This window comes from Mustela putorius, unplaced genomic scaffold (genome assembly GCF_011764305.1).
Source record: "Mustela putorius furo isolate JIRA1106 unplaced genomic scaffold, ASM1176430v1.1 tig00003983_pilon_pilon_pilon, whole genome shotgun sequence".
In the NCBI taxonomy this organism is placed as follows: domain Eukaryota; kingdom Metazoa; phylum Chordata; class Mammalia; order Carnivora; family Mustelidae; genus Mustela; species Mustela putorius.
In genome coordinates, this window is record NW_025422123.1 from 6,725,800 (window position 1) to 6,751,198 (window position 25,399).

At 44.6% G+C, this 25,399-nt stretch overlaps 1 protein-coding gene across 3 annotated transcripts in view; it reads left to right on the forward strand.

Moving 5' to 3' along the window:
• Window positions 1-12,260: 12,260 nt before the first annotated feature.
• The window catches only part of DAAM2 (dishevelled associated activator of morphogenesis 2), a 117,628-nt gene continuing 104,489 nt past the window's right edge, over window positions 12,261-25,399 (forward strand). The window contains exon 1 of one of the 3 annotated variants that reach the window (XM_045071226.1): window positions 12,261-12,399. The gene's annotated coding sequence lies outside the window, so the exon portion shown is untranslated. Of the gene's footprint in view, window positions 12,400-12,424; window positions 13,133-25,399 lie in introns of those variants that run through there. The other 2 variants (XM_045071229.1, XM_045071228.1) reach the window with 2 other exon arrangements.

Here is a 25,399-nt window from a genome sequence, read left to right on the forward strand (position 1 = left end):
TAACTCTATGGTCAAATAATCTTCGACAAAACAGGAAAAAATATACAGTGGATAAAAGACAGTCTCTTCAATAAATGGTGCTGGGAAAACTGGGCAGCTATATGTAGAAGAATGAAACTTGAAAGAAACTTCAAAGAAGAAATAACACCTATTCTCCTGAAGCTGTTTCAAAAAATTGAAGCAGAAGGAAAACTTCCTGACTCTTTCTATGAAGCCAGCATTACCCTGATCCCCAAACCAGGCAAAGACCCTACCAAAAAGGAGAATTTCAGACCAATATCACTGATGAATATGGATGCTAAGATTCTCAACAAGATCCTAGCCAACAGGATCCAACAGCACATTAAAAAGATTATCCACCATGACCAGGTGGGATTCATCCCTGGGCTACAAGGATGGTTCAACATTCACAAATCAATCAATGTGATAGAACAAATTAAGAGAAGAGAGAAGAACCACATGGTCCTCTCAATTGATGCAGAAAAAGCATTTGACAAAATCCAGCATCCGTTCCTGATTAAACTGCTTCAAAGTATAGGGATAGAGGGAACATTCCTGAACCTCATCAAATCTATCTATGAAAAACCCACAGCAAATATCATCCTCAATGGGAAAAAGCTTGCGTCCTTCCCGTTGAGATCAGGAACACGACAAGGATGCCCACTCTCACTACTCTTGTTCAACATAGTATTAGAATTCCTAGCAACAGCAATCAGACAACAAAGGGAAATAAAAGGTATCCAAATTGGTAATGAAGAAGTCAAACTCTCTCTCTTTGCAGATGACATGATTCTTTATATGGAAAACCCAAAAGACTCCACCCCCAAACTACTAGTACTCATACAGCAATTCAGCAACGTGGCAGGATACAAAGTCAATGTACAGAAATCAGTGGCTTTCTTATACACTAACAATGAATATACAGAAAGGGAAATTAGAGAATCGATTCCATTTACTATAGCACTAAGAACCATAAGATATCTGGGAATAAACCTAACCAAAGAGGTAAAGGATCTGTACTCAAGGAACTACAGAACACTCATGAAAGAAATTGAAGAAGACACAAAAAGATGGAAGACCATTCCATGCTCTTGGATTGGAAGAATAAACATTGTTAAAATGTTTATTTTAACATTTGGCTGAATAGACCAATATCTAGTAACGAGATTGAAGCAGTGATCAAAAACCTCCCAAAAAACAAGAGCCCAGGACCTGATGGATTCCCCAGAGAATTCTACCATTAGAATTCTACCATTCTAACTCTATGGTCAAATAATCTTTGACAAAACAGTAAAAAATATACAGTGGAAAAAAGACAGGCTATATTGGGGGCACCTGGGTGGCTCAGTGGGTTAAAGCCTCTGCCTTTGGCTCAGGTCATGATCCCAGGGTCTTGGGATCGAGCCCCGCATCAGGCTCTCTGCTCAGTGGGGAGTCTGCTTCCTCCTCTCTCTCTCTGCCTGCCTCTCTGCCTACTTATAATCTCTGCCTGTCAAATAAATAAATAAAATCTTTAAAAATAATGTTTATACTGCCTAGAGCATTCTATACTTTTAATGCTATTCCGATCAAAATTCCACCGGTATTCTTCAAAGAGCTGGAGCAAATAATCCAAAAATTTGTATGGAATCAGAAGAGACCCTGAATCACTAAGGAAGCATTGAAAAACAAATATAAAACTGGGGGCATCACGTTACCTGATTTCATGATTTTTTGTATCTTTTCTGATACACTGACTGTTTTATCATTATGAAATATTGTTTGCTTATAACATAATTTCTGGTTCTGAAGTATGTGTTGTCTGGCATTAATACTGCCACTCTAGATATTTTGTGGATGCTGTTTGCACAGTATATTGTTTTTCCAAACTTTTACTTTCAACCTGTTTGTGTCTTTCAACCTAAGATGCTTTTCTTGCAGATAATGTATAGTTGATTCTACATGTACTTATTTTTATGGTTGGATTTACAGTGATCATTTTGTTTTTCTTTTCATTCTTTTCTGTTCATTTTCTGTTCCTTCTTGGCAGCTTTTTGTGTGTGTTAAATAAGGTTTCAAGGAGTATCTTTTTAATTTCTTTTTATTTTAACTATGCTATGGGGGTAATTTTGCCAAAATTTTTGAAGAATAATTTTGCTAGATTTAGAATTTATTAGTTAGGAATATTTTTCTTACAGCTGTTTGAATATGTCATTTTACTGTCTTCTGGCTTCCAATGAGAAGAGAGAACCCAGCCATCATCCTATTGACACTCCTTGCATGTAATGAGTCTTTTTTCCTCACTTCTTTCAAGATTTTCTCTTTGTCTTGGCTTTGAAGAATTTGACTGTGATATGTCTAGGTCTGAATTCTTTTGTGTTTATTCCACTTACAGTTTTTGAATTTCTTTCATCAATAGCTTAAGTAGATCATTGCATTTTCATTAAATTTTAAAACATTTATACCATCATATTTAAAATTTGGGGGGATCTAATTCTATCTTTTTTCTCTTGGGACTTCCATTATATGCATATTGGCACAGATGATGTTCCACAGGTCTCTGAGGCTCCACTGGTTTTTCTTCTTTTTTTTCTTCTTTGTTCTTCAGATCGGTCATTTCTTTTTTTTTTTTTTTTTTTTTTTTTTTTTTTTTTTTTTTTTTTAGAGAGAGAAAGTGGGGAGGAGCAGAAGGAGAGGGAAAGAGAGAATCTTTAACGGGCTCCACACCCAGCATGAGGCCCAACTCAGGGCTTGATCTCACTACCCTGAGATCATGACCTAAGCCTAAATCAAGAGTCAGATGCTTAACTGACTGAGCCACCCAGGCACCCCTAGACTGGTAATATCTATTCATCTGTCTTCAAGTTCACTGATTCTTTCTTCTACCATCTTGAATCTCCTACTGAGCCTTACAATGGATTTTGCACTTTAGTTGTATTTTTTAAATCCAGAATTTTCATCTTATGATTCATATTATAGTTTTTTTCAAACTATAATATCTGTGTCCTGATAAAGAATCCCTATTTATTCATTCATTGTTGTTACTCTTTCAATTCTTTAAAGATGGCTTTCTTCAGTTCTTTAGACGTATTTAGAATAGTTAATTTAGGTTTTTGCTAAACCCAGCATTTGAAGACAGTCAAACAGTTTCTATTGACCACTCTTTTTTTTTTCTTGCATATGGGTTACACTTCATTGTTTCTTTGTGTGGCTTATAAATTTTTTGTGTTGTTGAAAATTAGACATTTTAGAAGGCTTATTATAGCAACATTAGATTCTTATCCTCTCCTCAACACTAAAGGTTCCTGTAGCTGTTATATTTGTTTGTTTTGTAACTTGCCTTGGCTAAATTTGTGAAACCTGCAGTATACAAACACTGATGTCTCAGCTCAGTTATATTTTGAATATTCTTTCTTCTATTTGTAAAATTGGCTTCCCAAAGGTCACCCTTGTGTCTTCTTAGTGGCCAGTCGGTGATTTCATACAGCCTTAAGCCAGAACATCAAAGATTCCCTTATTCTTACTCAAAGTTCATCAGTTTTTGAAATATAAACCACCTCTCAGATTGTCATATGCCTTTAGTTGATTTCCAGAGTGCTGAAATGGCTATTTTTATCAATCTAATCCAGATTTATAGTTGCTTTGGGGACATAAGGTATGCTAATCTCCTTACTCAGCCATGGTCAGAAGTCCCTCCTTTCACAAAGAAGTTTTTATCTGATTGGTATTGTTGTGAAATGGTTTTGCATATATCAGATTGTTTTTCCTGATTCCTTTGGTATATTCTTCAGAGATTACTCATTTGGGCCCTTGCAACTCCTATTTTATGTGCATTTTCTTCTTTCATCTGCTTTTTCTCCACTTAGTTTGGTTTTCCAATGGTCCACTCCATGTCAACTCTTGATATTGTGGTTCCATAATTCTTTCAGGTAGTCCTTTTTGATAGGATCTAAAAAGGGCTCCTGGCTCACTTTCTCTCCCATGTGGCCCACATATGGTCCTCAGGAAACATGTATTAATCCATGTCCTAGCAAGCTCAGAGAGTGCTAGCCTTCCCAATAAAGCAACTGCTCTCTCCTTTGATCCACCACGAAATCAATTCATCATCTGTCTCTTGTCCTCTAGATTTCCAGGCTGGGGTCCAACACTGTCCACAGTTCCCAGCTTCGGGAAGCACTTTGGTCCTTGACTCATCACCCTCAAGCTGTTCTCATTGTGGGGGTAAAGGCATGGAATTCTGGTGCAGGTCTTTCAAAGAAATCCTCTTCATAACAATCTTTCTCAACTTCCACATTTCCAATTCTTTTTATAGAAAGGGGTTTTTGGAGGCATAAAACCAGTACCCAGATATTTTCTTTTTAAAGTCTGCTTCTCACTCTGAAATATTATTTTAGAATTTCTTATCTATTGTATCTTGCTGCCTCATTAAAAATTCCAATTCAGCATTCTGTTACACTTGTGTTTATTTTTAGAAATTTCTTATGGTCCCCTTTAGACTAAACAGTGTTTCTTCAAGTTATGGAATGTTCATAAATGTTATGTGAAAAATGGGTCCTATGAGTAAATAACTTTGGGGAATACTGTGCTAAGCAAAGATAGGCAGGTCTCTTTTTCTGTAGGCCTTCTTAGAACCTTCAATTTGCTAACATGCATTGAGTAATTGTAAGGGGGTTGGGGCTCATAGAATTTATAATTTTATCAAACTTACTTGACCATGAGGAACTCTCATACTACCTTTTTGGCAAGTCATTTAAGGAATTTGCATTCTATAAAACACAACTTGGAAATATTGGCCTGGAAGGTACCAGTAAAAATTAGGGATGGTATTTTCTTCTTCATCCAGAGAACTCCCTTAAGGCAGGAAATGTGATACTGCCTTTTACCTCCTGCTAATCACAAGAATTCTGAAAGTTTCATGATTTCTATTTTTTTTTTTTAAACCTGAATGTAGTTGATTTTGACTGCATGGTCTCTCCACTAAACTAAGTTTGTCATTGATAAGAATCCCATCTTGTTCATCTTTGCATCTCCAAGGCTTACCACAGTGCTTGGTGCTTGGCAACTAACAGGAATGAATGAACAAATGGCATTAGAGGAGGATTTCTCACCTTCCTTGTCCTCTTGCTTCTTGTGTCTCTTCTTCTCCTCCTCCACCTCCCCCTCCTCCACCTTCTTCTTTTTCCTTTTCTTTAAAGAAAGTAAGGAAAGGTCTTCTCACCAGAGTCCCAAACCACATATATAGAGCAATCAAACCTACTGGGTGACTATGAAAGTCCCCAGTGTGTGAAAATTTGTGCTTGTACATATTTACAGGAGAACTCATTAAGTGTGCAAATGTCCTGTGCTCTTTCTAAGGGCAACCAGGGTGGGTTTTATCTCTCCTTCTATCTGTGTCTGATTGTGTACACACAGCTGAAAAGACGAGTTACTGAGAACTTTCCAAAAGAAGTGAATGGGATATGCCAGATCGCCAAGTTACTGAGTGGTAATTAAGAACAGACTCCTAACATCATCACTTTGCCATTTTTAAGATATTTTCCTTTAAAAGACAAAACCACCAAATGATGAAACATGTCATGCTTCTCTCAAAGTCCCTTAGTCTCACACAAGTTCCTGCTCAGTTGTACACACATATATATTTACCAGCCCAGAGTCACACATGCTTGAAGATTTTAAGCAGTCTCAAATTATTTTTCAATGGAGAAAAGTGTGTGTGTGTGTGTGTTTGTGTAACCCATTCTCACCCTCAATAGAGATCAGTGGAAAGATTCCTTTCTCTCACATTTCAAAATACAACTTACCCTGAAGCTAACCGAAACACTTGGCCCTGAGCATTATTTTTCACAGGGTTTTGAGCTACTGAAAATGGGACTAGAATGGCAGACTGTATGCCATTGTGAGTGGGCAAGTATTCTGACTCCAGAAATAACATGAGCAGCTGTGGCTACTAGCGGGCATGGCCTTCCTCAGCCTGGAAACCTTAGGCTCTGATCACACATTGTCTGGAGTCGGGGGGAGGTGGGAAGGAATCTCACCCCTTCCCTGCCCACTCGAGCCCTCTGCACACTGTGTGATATTCCATCCTCCATCTGGCCAGGTGCGGAGCCTCACTGGCCCTGCTGGGGGGCCACATACCAGATTAGACACACGCGTGGCCTGCCTCGCCGTGGGGGTGGAGGGCTGCCGCCACGATGTCCCAGGATTGTGTGTCTTGTGGTTAAACACTTAGGGTTTTGACGTAGGCAAGGCAGCACAGCCGACCCTCAAAGCCACTGCAAACAACCTGAGAAGGCTTCTCAAAAAAATGCAGTCCTGCGCCTCGGAAGGAGACAGCTTTTATGGGGCAATTTTCCAATCGCTGCCTATTTGGTGTGGTCATGTCTGATCCCGGGGAAGTTTCTTAACTCCAGGCAAAGATGTTTGCAGAGAACTGGATACGAGGAGCCTAATGAATTGTACATCAATGTTAAGTGCATTCTCAGTATTAACTAACACAGGAGCTGTGTGTGTGTTGAGGGGGTTGGTGGGAAATGGGAAAAGACAAAGAGAAAGACAAGCATATAAGAATAATGGCTGTCTGTAAGGTACGAACGTTCTGTAGTTCAATTCTCACTTTGCATTATGGAGTTGATCCTCCTGCTAATCTGTATTGTTCAGAGAAGCCAAATGATACTTGTACTCAGCTATAAAAGCCGGAGCTGGGATTAGAAACCAGGTTTTCCTGTTACCATATTTGGGGGCTTTTCTACTATATACCACAATGAGGACCTAAACCATTCATGATCAGCTCATGTCCTCCTGATCCTTTCCAGGAAAGAACTGTGGTAGCTTTGGACTTTTTTCTTTCTTTAGTTGTATCCTTGGATGTTACTGTCTGATAATAGAAGGCCAGGAGTCCTGATCTAAACAATGGAGATTTCATCCCTTATTATAAGTGAGAGAAGCGGGATGGAGGCTGTGATCAAAATGCCTGATATGAGATGTGTCCTTGCTGAACTAGGTCCGCTTTAGAACAAGCTTCCTCTGCCTTCTAAGCATTCACATTGCCCTTGATACAGAGTTTGGCACTTTCATGAGCAGAGCCTGGGGGCCAGTGAGGCGGTTCTGACAGCGTCCGTGGTGAGATCAGGGAAAGCTTGCAAATCAGTGATCTTTCCTTCCCTGTTTCAGAAGGACTCATTGGGGTAGGGACTTTCAACCTGCTCTCCCACAATTCAACAATCCTTTGAAGTGTGATGATCTTCATCTCATGTTATTGATGAGAACATTGTACTAAGGTTCTCTAGAGAAACAAAACCAACAGGGTGTGTGTGTGTGTGTGTGTGCGCGCGCGCATGCGTGTGTACAGATGCGTAGATGGGTTTATTTTAAGAAATTGACTCATGGGGTGCCTGAGTGGTGCAGTCAGTTAAGTGCTGCCTTCCGCCCAGGTCATGATCCCAGGATCCTGGGATCGAGTGCTGCAGCAGGCTTCCAGCTCAGCAAGGAACCTGTTTCTCCCTCTGCCTGCTGCTCTCCCTGCTTGTGCTCTCTCCCTCTCCATCCCTGCCATAAATAAGTAAGTAAGTAAGTAAGCAAGTAAGTAAATAAATAAATAAATAAATAAAATCTTAAAAAAAAAAAAGGCAATTGGCTCATGCAATTGTGGAGGGTCGAGAAGTACAAAATCTGATGGGGAAGCTGGCAGGCTGGTGACCCAGGGAAGACTTGCAGTTCAAGTCTGAAGGCCAACTGCTGGCAGAAGCCTGGAGATCAATCTTTATTCTATTAAGGCCTTCCACTGATTGATTGAGGCCCACGACATTAGGGAGGTTCCCCAATTTAATTGTTAATCTCAGCCTAAAACATTCTTATAGGGCATCTGGAATGATGGTGGACCAAATATCTGGGCATTGTGCCTGAGCCAAGTTGACACATAAAATTAACCATCACAACACTAAGCTTCAGAGAGTTACCTACCATGCTGAGATCACACAGCATTGAGAAGCACGGCTGGGGATTTAACCAAGGTCTCTGATTCTAAAGAGTTCGTTTCATGATCTTCTATAGCCCATATCAGTAAATCAGGGAAAGCGGCATCTTATACATAGAGAGCCTCATCTTGATTAGATGTCCTGTTCACTGGCTTCTCACTCATTCTCCAAAAGGTCATCATTAAATGCCACTAAAGTCCATGCATTATAAACTGGGAGTGAGCAAGGAAGGACCTTTGTGAAGCCTAATTCTCCCCTTGAATAGGCTGAGTCTTGGAAGTGCGTGGTTGACTCTGGAAGCCAGGGCAAGTTCGGTGAACTATTTGAAGATACTTAGTGAAGAGGCAGACTTTTCCAGATGACTGGTGTGCTATACAGAGCTTACTGTGTGTTCAGGGAACATGTCTGGAACATGATGATGACTGACGGGTGAAGGATGATGGGGCTCCCTCCCTGGTAGTCTTGAGAATAGGAGACACTTCCTTACCTTAGGGCTTTACAGGGTGGGGGATAGGGTACTGAGTGAATCACATGACCTTGGAAAGGCCCCTCCACTTTATGAACTCCTCAGGGCTCAGCAGCCTCAAAAACAACTCCTTGGGAAGTGGTGATACAACATGGGGGCTTAAGTGGGTAGGAGAAGAATCAATGAAACAAGATGGGATTGGGAGGGAGACAAACCATAAGTGACTCTTAATTTCACAAAACAAACTGAGGGTTGTTGGGGGGAGGGGGTTTGGGAGAAGGGGGTGGGATTATGGACATTGGGGAGGGTATGTGCTTTGGTGAGTGCTGTGAAGTGTGTAAACCTGGTGATTCACAGACCTGTACCCCTGGGGATAAAAATATATGTTTATAAAAAATAAAAAATTAAAAAAAAAACTCCTTGGCACTGAAATCCACATGTTTTATGAGCTTCCCTTGCTCCTTTCCCCAACAGAACCTGAGTAAGCTCACCTGGGGAGGGATAGACTCCCTTCTCCTAGACCTGGAATATTCCATTACACAGCCTCACTTCTCCTGTTCTCACGCACCACGGCTAAGTGTCTGGCCCTATCCCACCTCATCTTTAATTCCTTCCTTTCTCTCTTTTCTCTGGAATGAGTTAATGAGGATATTGTAAAAGGAGTTATTTCTAAAAGCAGTTAATGAAGATATTCTATTTCTCATTAGGTCCACCACTTCATTTCCATTTGGACTGCTGCTGCTCATTTCCATGAATTATACCACATCTTCTTATGACTGTAGACAATTCAATTGGCCTATGGTATGATTTTCAAGGGAGAATGGTCACATCATAGCTCCTGATACTAGAAATGAGTCAGTCATAAAAGTCTCTTATGCCTGAGGAACTTTTCTGCATCTTTTAAAAAACAGTAATAATTAAAAATACATACCATTTATTTAACCATTGACACATGCTGGGCCATATGACAATAAATAGCTGGAAAAGTGAGAAGAAAATGGTGGTTGGCATATACATTTAGTTGTAGAAACAGTGGTTGACTTTCCCCAAGAACTTGGGGTGGAATTCACAACAAAGGATGAAATCATAGGACAGTCTGTGACTCTCAGAAGGACAGTTGCTGACAGATTCTAGGGGAACACCAACATCTAGATCAAGGAAGAGAAACCACATAAGGAAGTCAAAGTGATGGGAAGATGTCCCTGAGAGGAAGGAGCTTCAAGAAAAGGGTGGCATACGCATTTTAAGGGATGTGGGAATGAAGAGGGACAGGACGGATTCATAGAAAAGGTCATTGACTTAAGAAAGAGCGATTGCAGGGATTCAGGGCAGGATGCCAGAAGGGAGCTGGAAGGTGAAGGGGATCTGGGAACTTAATTCCCTAGTGGACTGTGGCACTTTCCAGTTTCAGAATTTACTTGCAAACTGCTTCATTTAGGTTGAAATAAGTAAAGTTCATTTCAGCTTAGTAGGAATACAGATTCTTCATTATACATTTCTGTTGTGATTTTATAAAGGTGTGGAAAATCCACAGAATCAGAGTCCGAGAAACTAGGTTAGCATTCAAGGTATCTTATTTGCTGACTGTGTGACCTTGGGCAAGACACTTATCAGATCTGGCTTTTCTTATATATATATATATAAATACGGAGGCTATAGTGATAGCTCCCTGAATTGTGAGGTTCAGAGGAGATATATGTGTATAGGCTTTGAAAACTATAAAGAATTATGCCAGTGCAAAGTTTCATGTTAAAAATAATCATCCCTATAAGCTAATGTTTTTATTTGGGAATTGTCCCAATATTATATCTCGGTGAGCTGATCGAGATGTATCTGGTAAGATTATACTTGGCTGTAAACAATGGAAGACTCAACTCTAATTTAAACACATACACATTTATTTTTCTCACCTAACAAGAAGTCAGAGGAAGGCACAGCCATTTATGGATGTCCTCGGGCCTCAACTCCTTCTACCATCCTGCACTCAACAAAAGTGAGTGACTTTTGTTCTCAAGGCTACAGGATGGCTGCTGTGTCTCCAGGCATGATATCCGTGTTCCAAAAGAGAAGAAATGGTGGAAGGAGGAATACGGAGCATCAAAGGGTTGAAGGGGCATGCCATCTGAATCTGACCTTTTCTTACAGAGTTTTTCTGGAAGCTAACTCTTGCCTTCTGCATGCCAACCTCACCGGCCAGAAGTGGGTGTCCTAGCTATCCCTAGCTACCACGGAGTCCGGAGTGGTGAATATTGTAGACTTCCGGTTTCTTTAGTTGTGGAAGGCTGGGGACAAGGAGCCTGTCAATGGCTTCAGGAAGTCCATTTTTAATGTCTACTACAGAGCCCAGTTCATCTTGCCAGTGGAGCCTTAATGTGAGGAAGGGGATGGAGGGAGATGGCAGTGGGATATTATGCTCAGGAGGGCAAACTGACAGTGACCAAACAGCAGGGCTGTGGGCCCTCTGTGGCTTGGACCTAAACATTTTGGCTGTCCCCCACCAAGAGGCTCAGACCCAAGACTTGGCTCCTTCTGGCAATCAGCCCTAACCAGCTGCTGCCAAAGGGGTAAACACATTCCAACTCCTTGAATCTCTGCTGCACTGTAACTGTGGTTAAGACATCCCCCCACTTCTACCCCATCTGGGCTAATGGAAAGTTCACCAGAGTTGTGTTTTTTTAGTGATGCTTTGCGGTTATCTGTGCTCCTTCCCATTAACAGGGAGTTGAATACATACACATTTCTGTTAATCGAACTACCCGAGCAATTTATACAATCATGTGTATCACATTTATGTTTATTCTCCAGTCTGCAGGAATCATGAAAGATAAAGCATTATGCCTCTTATTTTCCTCTCTTGAAAGATGGCAGTTAAGCCAAACCCTTTTAAGTCCCTTTAGCTGGGTGGAGGGACAGGTGACTGCTGGAATCCAGTCCTAAACACCTAGAAAATTCTGCAAGAGTCATCACCTAGTGTGGGCACCCTTGCTTGCACACTCCTGGGATTGGGGGATGGGGTAGAGAGATCAAACACTCACCCTGACAATGGTGCCAATCATGGAAGACACGGTTGTTCTTGACTGAGACGATTTCCAGTGGAGTCAAAGAGATGGATCACAATCACTTTTAAGAAAAAAAAAAAAAAGTAATTTTTTAAAACTATGAATAAGAGCTATTGTAAACGGCTCAAACTCTGTATATAAGCAGTGAAGTAAGATGAATTGACTGGCACTGAGTTGGAAAAGCTATACAGAGGCAGGGAGTGTGGAACGTAATTTAATAAAAATAAACTTTTTTATACGTACACACTCCCAAAGAAGAAATGGAAAAGTTGTTAGGGTGTGGACCAGGGCTTCTAATTAGCTGTTCTGGTCTGCCTCGTTTGTCTCTGTCCTTGCCCCAGCACCTTCCTGGGACTTGTGGTCCCCCCTGGAGGGACACTTTGGGGAACGAGAGGCATCCCCCGGCACCTGACCCCCGCAGCCGGCTCAGACCAGGTCTTCTTGCCCCTTCCCCAGGGGAGGAGAGGCCCCAAACCCCGCTGCCCAGGTCGCCACTCTTAGCCTCCTTGACCCTCAACTTGTTTCCCAAACAGAGGGAGCCCTGAGAAGGCTCCTTGCCAAAGTTGGAAACAGCTACCCTCATTGTCTGCCTCGCCCTGCCGGCCGCGCTCGCCCTTCCTCCCTCCCCTCCTTTCTGTCTGAAAGTGTGAAAATTACAAATCCCAAGGAGCTGCAATCAGAACTCTACCTAGGGAACATTCAGAGTATCCTTGCCATAAATATCCCGCTCCAAGACGCCTGACGTCAGAGCGGGGCGGGCGGGGGCGCGGGCCGGCCGGGCGGGGAGCCGCGCCGCCCGCTCTCGGAGCCCGGGGGCGCCCAGAGGAGCCGGGGCGAGCGGCGGCCGGCGGCAGCGGCGGCAGCGGCGGCGCGGCGGCTTCGGGGCTGCGGGGAGCGGCGGCCGCGCCATGGGGTCTTCGGAGTAAGTGCGCGGCCCTGCCTCTGCCCCGCTTCGCGCCGGGCGGGGCGGGCGGAGCGGCGGGCGCTTTCTGCCGGCACCTCCACACTTCTTCTCCAACACCCCTCACCCCCCAACCCCGCTTTCTTTGCAGTGCTGAAAGGGGACCGGAGAGGCGGCAGCTCCGCAGGCTGCCTGTTTTGTTTCTGCAAAGTGTTTGCAGGAGCCACCGGTCCAGGAGTGGGCTCCCGGGGCCTGTGTGCGTGTCTGTGCGCCCACGGGTGTGATTCGCGTGTGTGTCTGTGTCTGTGTATTGGCACATCTGGACACAGGAAATGTCTTTGGGAAACTTAGAAAAAAAAAATTTTTTTCGTGGCTTTGAAATCTGATTCCTTGTTGTCACAAGTGGACGAACATAGCCACATAGCCAGTAACCCCTAAGCGGACAACTTTTTGGTGGTGGCTTTTCCCCCCCGCTCAGCTTGTGACTTCGTTCCGGTGATTTAACTCTTCCCCAGCCCCAGCTCCCACTTGAAGGCTGGCCTCTGGCCAGCAGGCAGGGCAGAGGGAGCTGGAGGGTCTTGCTCTCAGCCACAGTGGGACCTGGGGCGAGGGAAGGAGCATCCCAGAAAAGGGGTTCTGACTCTGGGGACCTCAGCACCTGCGGCTGCCGTCCAGCCTCCTGCTGTGGCCCTGACATCACCAGGCAATGGGACTTTGACTTAACAGAGGAAGGAAGGATCCGGGCTGGAGGCAGGTAATTGTAAGGAGGAAGAGGAGGCAGAGGTGGTGGTGGTCTGGACACTTCTGTGCGGTGGCCAGTCCTGCCCCAGGAGTGGGAGGGGTGCGTCTGCCACAGGGGCCCACAGGGAGGGATGTGCCCGGTTCTCGAGGAGCCGCGGTGCCCCAAACAAGATGCAAGCTCCTAACATAAAGAGACATGTCTGAACTGTGGGGTGGAGGAAGGGGGGTGGTGGGGGAGAGGGAGAGAGATTTTTATCAAAATTGAACACAGATTGCCGAGGTCTGGGCTTGATTTAACTCTTCTCTCTCTGCCTTGGCCACTTTTCCACCTCTCTGGTGAATTTGCAGAGTTCCTGGGAAGGTAGGAAGGAAAATTACACCTCTCCAGGAAAGAGTCCCTGGAGGTTTTCCTTGAAATCTACATGGGAATGAAAGCAACTTCCCATCTTTCAAGAGTTTAGTTTTGTGTTTCCCTTCTTCCGGGTTTGGTGTCAGTTTCTTGGATTTCTCTGAAGAGTGGGCTGCTGGAGGGAGTGGATTTTCCCTAGGAAGCAGAGGCGGACTGTGCTCTCAGAGCCAGTAGCTAGGCATTGGCTAGCCCTGGATGGCCCCAGGCACGGTGCTGGACGTCAGTAGTTGGGCCCAAGAAACAAGGACCACAAAGAGAGCCCTTTCACTTTGCCCTCACTCGGTCTCTGGTTTTGTATTTTGCAAGAGAGCCAACCTACAATGTTTGGGTGGGAGGAAGATTGCCGGACTCTCCCCGTGTCCTAAGGAAAAGGAGGGATTGAAGGAACAGGGAGGTCATCTGGATATAAAAACGGACCCACAGGAAGTTCGAGATTTGGGGTAGATTTTAGCCATTATACAAATTGACCCCTGCGGAAGTGCCGTAAAGGACCCAGCAGACAGCAATGTCAGAAAGACTCCTTTCACTTCAGAAGTTGTGTCTTCAACTTAAATGTCATGAAGAAGAGGGAAACCATTCCGAGGGCAGTGTAAACAAAAGTGCGTGTAAGCAGGGGTCATTGGGTACCACGAGATGCACGTGCAGGCACATGTTTATGCCTTCGTGACTGTGCGGGGATGGTCCTGGCCTCAGGCATGAAAGCACAAACAGCCCATTTCTCTTCTGTTCTGGGAGCTGCAGCCGACTCCCGTTTCTTCCTTTACCAAAAACAACTGTGCTATTATTGTCTTGCTGCCTGCTTCTGTTGCCTGCTCTGGCTCCTAACTCCCGAGTTTCCAGAGCTTTTCCTCCAGATCCTGGGATGCTGAGCGAATACTCGTGCCCCCCACAGGACAGAAAGAGGAAACTTCTCCTGGGCCTTAGCCCTCAGAAGAAAGTCAGGAGTTCAGGAAGCGGGAGGCAGAGAGGGCAGGACCAGTAGGAAGGCCTGTGAATGTGTTTTCTTTTGGTGAGTGTGGGGGAGGTTGAAAGCCTACTGCTTTCTGTGGGAACATGTTCTCTCCCCAGTCTGCTTTCCCAACCCCCCACTCTTAGAGTTCTCGAAACTAAACAGGTTAAACTCTGCCTTTCGCTGAAGAGAGTTGTCCAACTTTACCCCTGTAAAGAAGGGGGTGAACCTAAGGGCAGGTGGTTGGGACACTATAAAGATAATCAATGAGGCAGAGGCTTGTTTCTTTGATTTTAGTGGAGCCAGTGGAAATCCCATTTTTTAATGTTCCCACCCATTCCTGCTATGTGCAAATAGAAGGCTGAAGACTCAGGGACACAGGAGATGTGGAGCCGGTGGACTCTGAGAAATACTCTCGTCCCTGTGCAGGAACCCTCAGGGAAAGCCGAGGGCAAGAACTGCGCTTACAACTCTTCCGTCATGTCAGCTTTCTCTGGCGGGCTCATGGGGTTCTAACCTTTCTGGGTTTGCTCTGGGAGATGTTTCGTCAACTACAGACCCAGGTTGAGTTCCCAGAACATTGGCGTTTGGGCTGATCTCATTGCCTCTTCTGTCAGCTCCAGCTTCTGGCCGGTTGTTGGGTCATCTTGGAGATTGGCATACTTAGATAGGATGAAACTCAGGCTCTTTCCCGAAGGTCCCTGCACCTGGCAGGCAGAACAACTTGGCTTTCATAGCAGAGAGCCTCCACAGCCTGAGTCTCTGTGGTTGGGGATCTTGCATCCTTCAGCCCTGAACTTCAAATACACCCTGGGATAGCAGAGAGAGTGCAGATCTCAGAGCAGACGGCCCTGGGAAAGGATTAGGAACCCGAGGTAGATAGTACTTACTCCTTCTGAGCCTCAGCTTCCTCATCTGTAAAATGGGGATAATGACCTCACAAGGTTATTGCAAAAATAGCATTTGTGCAAAAGGACTAAGAACAAAGTTAACGATGTCATAGGTCCTTAATGAAGGGAAGAGCACAATGTTATTTCTTCATTTTTCAGCCATCAGGAATCCATGTTTTTTGGAAAGGACCTCTCCCCAAACCTCATGTTTTCCATTATTAAAAGCCAATAGGTGGCAGTCCCAGGGCTCTGGTCACCCTTATTTCCTCCCTTTAGAGAAGATGACCAGTGGGGATGATCCGGGAGCATGCCCGGTCTGTTACCCCGAGTAGTGGGAGGAGGTGGCAGGCCTCCTGGGTTTCTGGCCCAGAAACCACTTCTGTGTTGGAGATCTCTCAGAAGGGAGGATGGCAGCAGAGTCATTCATATGGGCCTGGGGGGTGTGGGTGGGTCCGGAAGATCAAGAACCAGGTGAGTCTGGAAGAATCAGCCCAAGGTCTGAGATCCATTAGGCAGCCACTGTTCCTCAGGACGCTCGAGTCAGAGTAAGGGGAGACTGTGATGGGTCATAAGTATGGAAGCTATCCCCAAGTGTCTATGGCGTGTATGGAGTGGGGAGGTGGCCCCCCATTATACACTATCTTGGGGAGTGGCTAGTCCCACAGACAGAAGGAGCACCAGAGGCTGGAGAAAGCATCTGCAGGTTCTCCGGGCCCATCTCAGAGCTTCTAAGTTATCCGTCAACTTGACATTTAAGATGTTGAAGATCACATTTGTTTCTGTTTTGTTCAAGCTCTCTCCTTAACCATGGCCTGGGATGACTTTTCAGCTTTTAAGAGGCTCAGCCCGTGGCCAACTTCTCTTGAGATGGCCCAGATTGGGGGTCAGTGAATTCCTCACTCCTGGCAGTATCTAGTTCTCCAGCTCCCTTCTCACATTTTTTGGTGTTCGGTTTTTGTTTTGTTTTGTTTTGTTTTTTTGTCTTTATGAGGTTGTAAAACTGCACTGTCAAGACACTGTGTAGAAACAGAATGCCTTTTCTTCGGACTCGTGTGTGTCATTCTGCCAGTAATGTGCAAGATTAACGGACTAAGGGGGTTAGCAGGTATTGTGGGGTTCTTTCTGGGGTTCCCATCCACAGGAGAAAAAAAAAAAGCAAAGAACAAAAAGAACCCAGAAAAATATAAACCTTAGGCAGTTTGGTATCTCTTTGGGTTCTGGCCGGAGAGGAGCTGAGTTACCTGTAGGCTACCTCATGGTTCTATGAAAGGAGGCTCAGAATCAAGCAGATTCAGGTTTGAGTTTGGCACCAGCGGGTCACAAGCTATTCTTCCTTTCTGATCCTTCTTCACCCGTCAAATGAAAACAATGACTCTTCTTACTTCACAGACTTGTTCTGAAGGTAAGACAGAATAATATATGGGTAGGATCTAGCAAACTGCCCAGTGCTTAGCAAAATGTTAGGGACCTTTCCCCCTCTGGTTCTAAGCTCAAGAAAGTGCATAGATTTGGACATTTGTCCACGAGTCAAAGCAAATAAGCTACTTATTCAAGGCTTAGCAGCGTGCTCAATGGTCAGCTAAGCTCAGGCTGGAGATGGAGACCTTTAATTCAGAAGTGGGGCGGCACAGCTTGGTGTTCCCCATGCCAAACAAATGGGAGCCCCATGTGATCTTCTATGGGAAGAAAGGAAAGGCCACCAACTCACTGACCCACGAACCAGGGCTATTAGTGAACTCTCCATAGAGCGTGTTTTAGAAATCCCAAATGCAGTCTGGGCTCAAAGAATTAAAGTCAACACCAGGGAAAGAAATCACTGATATTGAAACCGAATAATAATGGCACGATGTCAATAGCGCCTTACATTTGCATAACAGCCTACAGTTTGAAAAGCAGGTGGCCTCATTTCATCTTTAGAACAATCCTATGAGATTGGCATTGACCATATTTTACAGCTCAAACTCTGAGGGCTTAAAAGACTTACCCTATTTCCCCCAGCGGGTGGAGGCAACAGGAAGGGAACAGCTCCCCAGGCGATGGGGCACAACACTGGCTGCCCATTAGAATCACCTGGGAAGCTAGTAAAAGTCTCAAATGTGTGGGCCTGGGCCCACCCCAGAACAATTAAATTAGAATCTCTGGGGAGTGGGGCCCAGGTATGGATAGTTTTGTCTTGATAGTTCCCCAAGTGATCCAAATATAAGTAACCGCCTAAAGTCAAAGTGGAGAGTACCAACGTTAAGATTCAGGGTGTCAGGCATGGGTTAAGAAAAAGAAAGAAAGAAAAAAAAAAAAGAACCAGCCAATATTTTGCCTGGACTTAAACTTCAAAAGGGCCGTGCTTGTATGGTGATCCCTGTAGCCCCATAACGTGCCGGGCACAAGGTAAGTCACTCAGCGAATGTTGGTTATGTGAATGAATGAACAAACTACTATATATTAGGAGCCAGCAATTACAACAGCCAAATCCAGCCTATCACCTTGTCTTGTGAGTAAAGTTTTATTGGAACCCAGCCATGACATTTGTTGATAGATTGTCTATGGCTGCTTTTGCACTAAAAGGGCAAGAGTTGAGTGTTGTGGCAGAGACTATCAGCCTCGCAGACCTGACAGTACTTACTGTCTGAACCTTTAACAGAAAAGCAAAGGTTTGATGGTTCCTGCTCTGGACCTCTGAAGGAAACAGAGGGCATATTTTGGAGCTGGACAGGACAACATGGTGGTCAAGAATATGGGTTCTAGAATCAGGTAAATTGTGCTTGCATCCTGGCTCCCCCACTTACCTGATGTAAGACCTTGCATATTATTTACTCCCCGAGTCTCAGTTTTCTCACCTGAAAAAGGGGGATGGGGGATGATAATGAATCACGTGTCCCTCGCAGGATGGTTGAGAGGATTTGAGAGGACTGGTAATTAACCAAGTAAAAGCAAAAAGAACTAGATTAAAGTAAAAAATCCACACCTAATATTCTTGACAGAAATAAGGGAGGTAGTGGTCAAACAGAATCAGTTAGTGAGGTGGTATGATGAAGAAAAATGGGTTTCTGAGGTAATGATTGTCCTTTCAAGACAACACAGGTGCTCCTGAATGTCTGAGTGTTATGTCGACCAGCAGTTGTCATCATTCCTCCGGGTTCACTTAGGATTTATTGCGCTCAATCTGGTCATAAGCCCATCCCACCTCTGCACCCTTGTTCATAGTTCTGTCTATCTGAAAAGCCCTTCCCCAGTCCTTGTCTTCCTGCCAGGCTCACTCCAGTGTCCACTTCTCTGTCAGATGCCCTCTGTAAGGCTTCCCCCAATCACTGTTTCCTCTTGACTCACAAACACAGCATCCAGCTCTGTCACAACATCAAACACCTTGCATCATCAGACAAGAAATGAGTCTCCTTCATGCCTTCTACGTGTGGAGCTCATAAAAGTCAAATTGCATCATTGACTCCACCTGGTAGCCAAATTATGTCTACTAGACCCTTGATTCAACTCCGTGATATCTGAATTAACTCCTGAGGGGTGAATAGGGCTTACCCAGGTGCTAACGGGGCTTCAAGAGAAAATCCCCATAGCCAACCGCATAGAGAAGAGCCACTCAGTTTATAGACGATGGGACCCTTTGTGTCTTCATTCCTGAGCTCTCCTGGTTCCTTCCCTCTGGAACACCTCTCCTAAGGGGTAGCCAGGGACAGGGAAAGGCGGAAGAAACATAAAACCAACCCTTTGGTTTCTGGTCAGCAGATGTGGTGAAAAGTTGGGTTTTGGCTTCTCCAGGCTTTGCATGTATATGTGCCAAGATAATTGGGAGTTGGCTTGGTATGGTCAGCTTTTGTTAGCATGGTCATAGAGAGAAGCACGGTCACGGATAATAGCAAACAGCAGATAATTCACAGCATTGCCATTTAGAACGTGTTGCATAATTTTTATAGCTTTCAGTGGCAGATTTATTTTGATGGCAGACACATATTTTGTGTGGAAGATTATTAAAGTTCTCTTCTAATGATTAAGAAGAGGGCACAGAAAAATCTTGGCCTTTTGATCAACCCCCAATGAACCATTCAGAGCTACTTAAATTGAGGTGAGGGGCAGGGAGGGGGAATGAAATAATACTTCTATATAAGACCCTACTCTGCACCTGGCACTATGCTGATCATTTTAAAAAGCATATTCTTTGATTTTTCCACATTCTGAATAATTCTTACTTGCTTAAACAAGTGAATCAATATCATGCAGAAAAATAAGACAAGTGGAAAATGAATAACATTATCCTTCCACCCCCTCGCCATTAATGTTAATAGCCTAGATTACAGCCAACTTACCTTGTACTTCGTTGATACAAATACTACCAGTGCATACACAGATAGATGGGACCTGTTGTCTGAACATTTATTTCTCATAAAACTGAATATACCCTTGTATGTTACTCCATGGCATACTTTTCTTCCCCTTGATCATCTATCAGGTCACCCCCGCCATGCATCAACTCCTTTTTATTTTTTCTGATTTCTTTAGGCTGAGATACACACAGCTCTATATATTTGAGATCATGCCATTCTTGTAGGCATATTTATTTTTGCATCAGTCAGTTATTAAACATGGTTTCATCCTGGATAATCACCAGTTTGGGTCTCTGCTTCTGACATATCAAGCATCCATCACTCAGGAAAGTTGCATTCTGGCACTCAGGCTGAGCGATGGACATACCTAGGCTGGTGACCATCTGGGATAGGAGCGCATGTTTCACGTAGTCCTCCTTGGTTCCCTAGGGAAGCTGTCGAGCATCAGGCCTTCTGGCTCGCCCTCCCCCTTCTCATCCAATTTAACCTTCCTGGCTTCTTTCTCCTCTATCACTGACTGAGCAGGAATGCAGCGGGAAATATCAAAGACATGCATTAGATGGGAAAACCGTCCTGATGGAAGTAGATTGGGCAGTGTAGTGTAATGGTCAGGTGTGTGGACTCCACACTCAGATCACCTACGGGGTCCAGATCCCCACATAGCGGAAATAGGCTGTGCCAAAGGCTGTGCCGCTCTGACCCTCTCTCTGGACTGACCCGGTGGCCAGCCCACTTTGTGCTGGCCTCCGTTGAAGAGAGTTGCCCTGCCCACCCTCCCCTCCTGGGTCACCTGCACCCAATGACTGGTGGGAGCGATGAAGGCTTGGGCTCTCTGTACCAATTCGGGAAGCTTCTAAAGGGCATCCCAGCTTCCGGGCTCTGCGTGGGGTTGACCGAGGCCTTCACTGAGGGCCTGGCAACTGCACTTCTCCTTCTGCCCAGTGCTCCCTCCTGTCCATCCCTCTGTCCCATGGGGGATGGATTCTAAAAGCCCTTCCAAAAAACCTGCTGCCTGCTTCAGACATTTTGACTCTTTCATATGAAATTGGTTTGGAGCAACCCATTATTTTCTAGGTAATCATTCGTGGCTGTGCTCTATCTTGTGTGTTTTCTAGGTGAGACCCAACTGATTTCCCTACAAATAGCGCTGTGTCATAACTGGACAGACTGAGCAAGAGTTTTGAATTTTATTGCTAAACTTGTGTTTGCCCTGTCCCAACCCTGTGAGGCCAAAAGGTTTGGGTATATGTGGATAGAAGCATGACCAGATGGAGAAGGGGGGCAGGACAAGTTGGCCTTTGGGAATTCCTTTCCATCTTAATAGTGCTTCTGTAATACAAAGTGGGGTGCAGTGTACGAGAACCCTGCTGGCCCATCAGGAGCGGCTTTCCCACCTGCAGACATATTCACCGAGTGTTTGCATGGATCTCTGGTGGATCTGAATCACCCTTAGGGATGTTTGTTTCCCTTTGCCTTGTCCTAAGCACAGGCAGGCTTTGGTGCTGTGTTGAATCTTCTGCCTCTCGGGTTACATATACTGATCATCTACCTGAGTGCCAAAGCCAAGCTTGCCTGTGAGATAGATGCACAATGTATCAGACTCAGGGACCTAGACTCACAGCTCAGGGGCCACGTCAATACTTCCTCACTTCCTCCCAGATACCACAGTCCCCAGCGTCAAGGACCCAGGACCAGGCAGCGAGGGAAGGGAGTGACTTTAGGTCAGTGGGAAGATCGGTTAGTATTTCTATACTGCCCAAGGTGGCTTTGGAAGTTGGAAGCAAATTCAGAGTTTCTGCAGACTTGGGGCAGTGGAAAGGCCAAAGCATTTTAACCTTCCCTTCCTTTTTTTAATCTCTGTCAATATATTTATCAGTATGTCACCTGTCATGTAGAAGGGGGCTGGCAGCTGCCCAGAATTAGGAACTGCCTTTCCAAGACACACATGATCATTTCCCATCACTGCTGCCCTGAGCAGGGGTCATGTTATGGAGGTTTGCAGCTGTCTAAATGGGAGCAGGGGCTAACAGAGCTGAGACTCCAGTTTTCTGAGGAGAAGGCTGTGGGTCACTCACTGCACCGGCCCTGGGTTCAGATTGAGGTTTAAATTCTTACTCGCTCTGTGTCCATGCATGAGTTACTTCACCTCTCTATGAAGATTTTAAAGATTTATAAATCTTTAATATATAAATGTTAAAAAAAACTTTTTATTGAAGTTCAAAATGATTCAGAAAAATACACAGCCTATAAGTATATAGCTCAGTGGGTTTTCACCCACTAAACACACCTATGTAGCCAGCATCCAGATCAAGAAACAAAATACTATAAAGCGCCCTCCACTGTCTCTGTGCTAAGAGGCTCTGTGTGCATTCCCACTTCTGGCTACTACCCTTTTATAATTCTGACTTCCAACACTGTGGATTAGTTTTGCCTATTCTTGAATGTCATTTAAATGGATCATACGACATGTCCTCATTTTTGTTTGACTCCTTTTGCTCAGCATAGTGTTGTTGCATGGAACATTCTTTCTTACTGTTGTGTAGTATTGCATTATGTGACCGTAACACACTTTATGTATCCACCCTTCTGTTGATGGGCATAGAGTTGGTTTCCAAGTTTGGGGCTGTTGTGGACAGTGTTGCTAGGAGCATTTGTGCACTTGTCCTTGGGTGAACCTATGAATGCGTTCCTCTTGGTATGTCCCAGGAGTGGAAATGCTGGATCTTAGGGAATGCGTGTGGTCAGTTTCAGAAGGTACCATCAGTCTTATGAAGTGCTCATGCCATGTTTTCCATTTTCTGTAAAAATGAAGAAGTAGCTCCCACTTGGTGGGAGGGTGTGAAGGGTGTGAGTCCCATTGCTATAGTGCAGTTCCTGAGATGTTCATATCCTCCATGCCTTTTACTTCTGAGAGCTCATGTGTTCCAGAAAGCCTTCTGCAGGTAGATGTGTCCTAGACCAGTAACTGGGCTGGGTGTTTTCACTTAGACTACTTCCAACAAGAGTCCCATAAGATGAGATGGGTGTCATTACCCCCTCTTATGGATGAGGTAACTGGGGCACAGAGGGACTGAGTGGCTTGCCTAAGATCACCCAGCCAGAAACTTTCAGAGTCAGGCTACAGGACAGATATGCTTGAATCTACAGCTCGTGCATTTGGGGATCAGATGGTGAATGGTTTTGACTTCAGTGCTAACACTGAGCAGAGACACACCATTGTGAAGGTTGTCCTCCTTGAGTCTGTGCTGGCTGCAGGATGGTGGCTGTGAGGAGAAGCTCTGTAACAAGGAGCAGAAAGAAGACAACTCAATGACCCTGGGAAGCCAAATTGTTTTCCTGCCCAGGGGCTGTTGGAAAAGGTCATAAATTTCCTGGAAGGCAAGGATGACATGTAATTTACTGTCTAAGCCAGGACTCTTTCAAGAGTGAAAGGGTCACTGGATGGAACACTGTGGAAGCAGGCATGTTTTGACACTGTCCCGGGTCAGCTCGGAGGCTGAGTGGGTTTTGCTTCCCTGGTCAGTGGGGCCTACAGGTGTTTTTTAACTCATTCTGAACATTGTCTGTCTGGAGTTTTCCCCAACACAATGTACTTCTGGTCTCCTGCTTATGCTAAAACAGGATCTGGTTTTCTTCTTCCCCTTTGCACACCATTCCTTGCTCAGAGGAGGCTCAGACAAAGTGAGCTTCCTTTGACAGATCTAGTTACCATGGAGACACATCTGCTAATAGACTAGAAGCTCCTAGAAGGCTAGGGCTGTGATTTAGTCGCTGGGGGTCTTTGTAGCCCCTAGCTGAGTGATAGACACAGAGCTAGCATCCAGGGAATCCTTGTTGACTGTACATAACTCTTATCCGTGTTCTTATTCATTCATGGTTCATAGAACAAGAGCTTACTTTAGATGGCTTTCCTTTTTTTTTTTAATCTGACTCCTATTCCACTGGTCCAGAAAGAGAAGTCAGTTGTGTATGTGCGTACATGCCAAGGACAGAAAATAAAAGGGACCAACTTAATGAGTAGGAAATGACGCTGTATCATGGGATTCTAAGTCAGGATCTAGGTTTGAATGTAAACATCTGCTAATTAGCCAAGCTTCTTTACATAAGGAATTTGGCATTTTGGTATTTCTGAGCCTGGGAATTTTGTCATGTGTGAAATTAACATACCGGGAATACCTGTGGCATAGGAGCTAAGTGAGTCTGTGACGTAGAGTCAATGAAAAGTGCAAAGGGCTGTGCAGTTACCATTGGTGGTGGCTCAAGGATTATCTGAGAAGCACTGGTTTAAGGCACTGCGTGCTGGGGTGGGGGTGGGGGCAGCTGTGAGCCACATTGCCTCTGCCTCCCTCCGGGGCCTCTCTGGCCTCAAGGAAGGCAGACCCAGTGTGTATGTGGCCAGTCCATGTGACTGGAAGCTTTCATTAATAAATAGGGAAGGGATCAGCAAATTCTTCAGGGCCTTGGGGATTTGATGTGGGTGTTGGAGATAAGGATCCAGGGATAATTAATTTCTCATTAAGCATACAGCTGTATTTTCACTAGAACAACAGCAAGAAGCATTTGAAGTGCTTATGTATGTCTAGCTAGCTGTAGCTTTGGTGTAGCATAGTGGCTTCTGGTACAGATCCTGGGTCAAACTGCAAGCATCCAACTTTAAATCCCACCATTTCTAGAATTGTATCCTCCCTGAGACTCTGTTTCCTCAACTGTAAGATGGGGACAGTAATAATACTTACCTCCAAAGGAGGACAAAATTAATATTTGTAAAGTACTTAAAATTGTGCCTGGAACATGGTCTGTACTCTGTAAATCTTTATGATCGTTGTTTGCCAAATTACTTGCTTTCCATCAGAATACTAGGGACTGTGTGGTACTGATGTAATTAATACAGAGGAAACAAGATTATTTTGAGGTGAGGGAAGTCAAGGAAGGGTTCATAGGGAAGATTTCCAAGGTATTTTTTAGAGTTCTATGCCCTGAACAAGAAGATTCATTTCCACAATTACTCTGGTCTTCAGGCTTGGAAAAGAAGATTTAGTATGGAAGAAATGCCTTCCCTTAAGAAATAGAAATCAAATGTGTCCTGGAATTTGGAAGCTGAATAAGATGTGGTCCTGGCCCTCATGCATATCCAACTGTTCATCCACCTTTGTGCTAGGGATAGGAGACCTTCAGATGAGCCCTCAAAATACTAACAGCATTGTCAAGACAAAATCTAGAAGTGAAGGGTACTATTCCATGACATCAGTGCTGTGAGAGAGATGTGTTCAAAGTGGAGAAATTTAGATTCCACTGAAGAGTGTTTGGAAATGTGAGGAAGTTGTGAAATCTCCTTTCAGGCTTGAGTTATTAGAGGAGCGATTTTGTGTGCTGGAATGGTAAATACGTGGTGCTTTCTGTGGCAGGAAGATAGACAGCTGGTTCCGATGGTTCCTTCAGCCCATTTGTAGTGTCCACCTTGTGTGTATCTTACAGAGGTGGAGGGCACAGTGCAAACACTCTGAACTTTTCCTGGACAGGGTTGATGAGGTCTAACAGGATGTATTCCCCACATTGCCCAGGGATCGTTGGAATTCCTGCTTCATGTACTTGATCTCTAAAGTTAGGGCTTATCTGAAAAATCCCTGTCTCAAAGCCAGTATGCAAAGGGAGGTCTTCCCTTTGCAGGTATCCACAGCTCTTCCTGCCTCTCCCAGTTTTC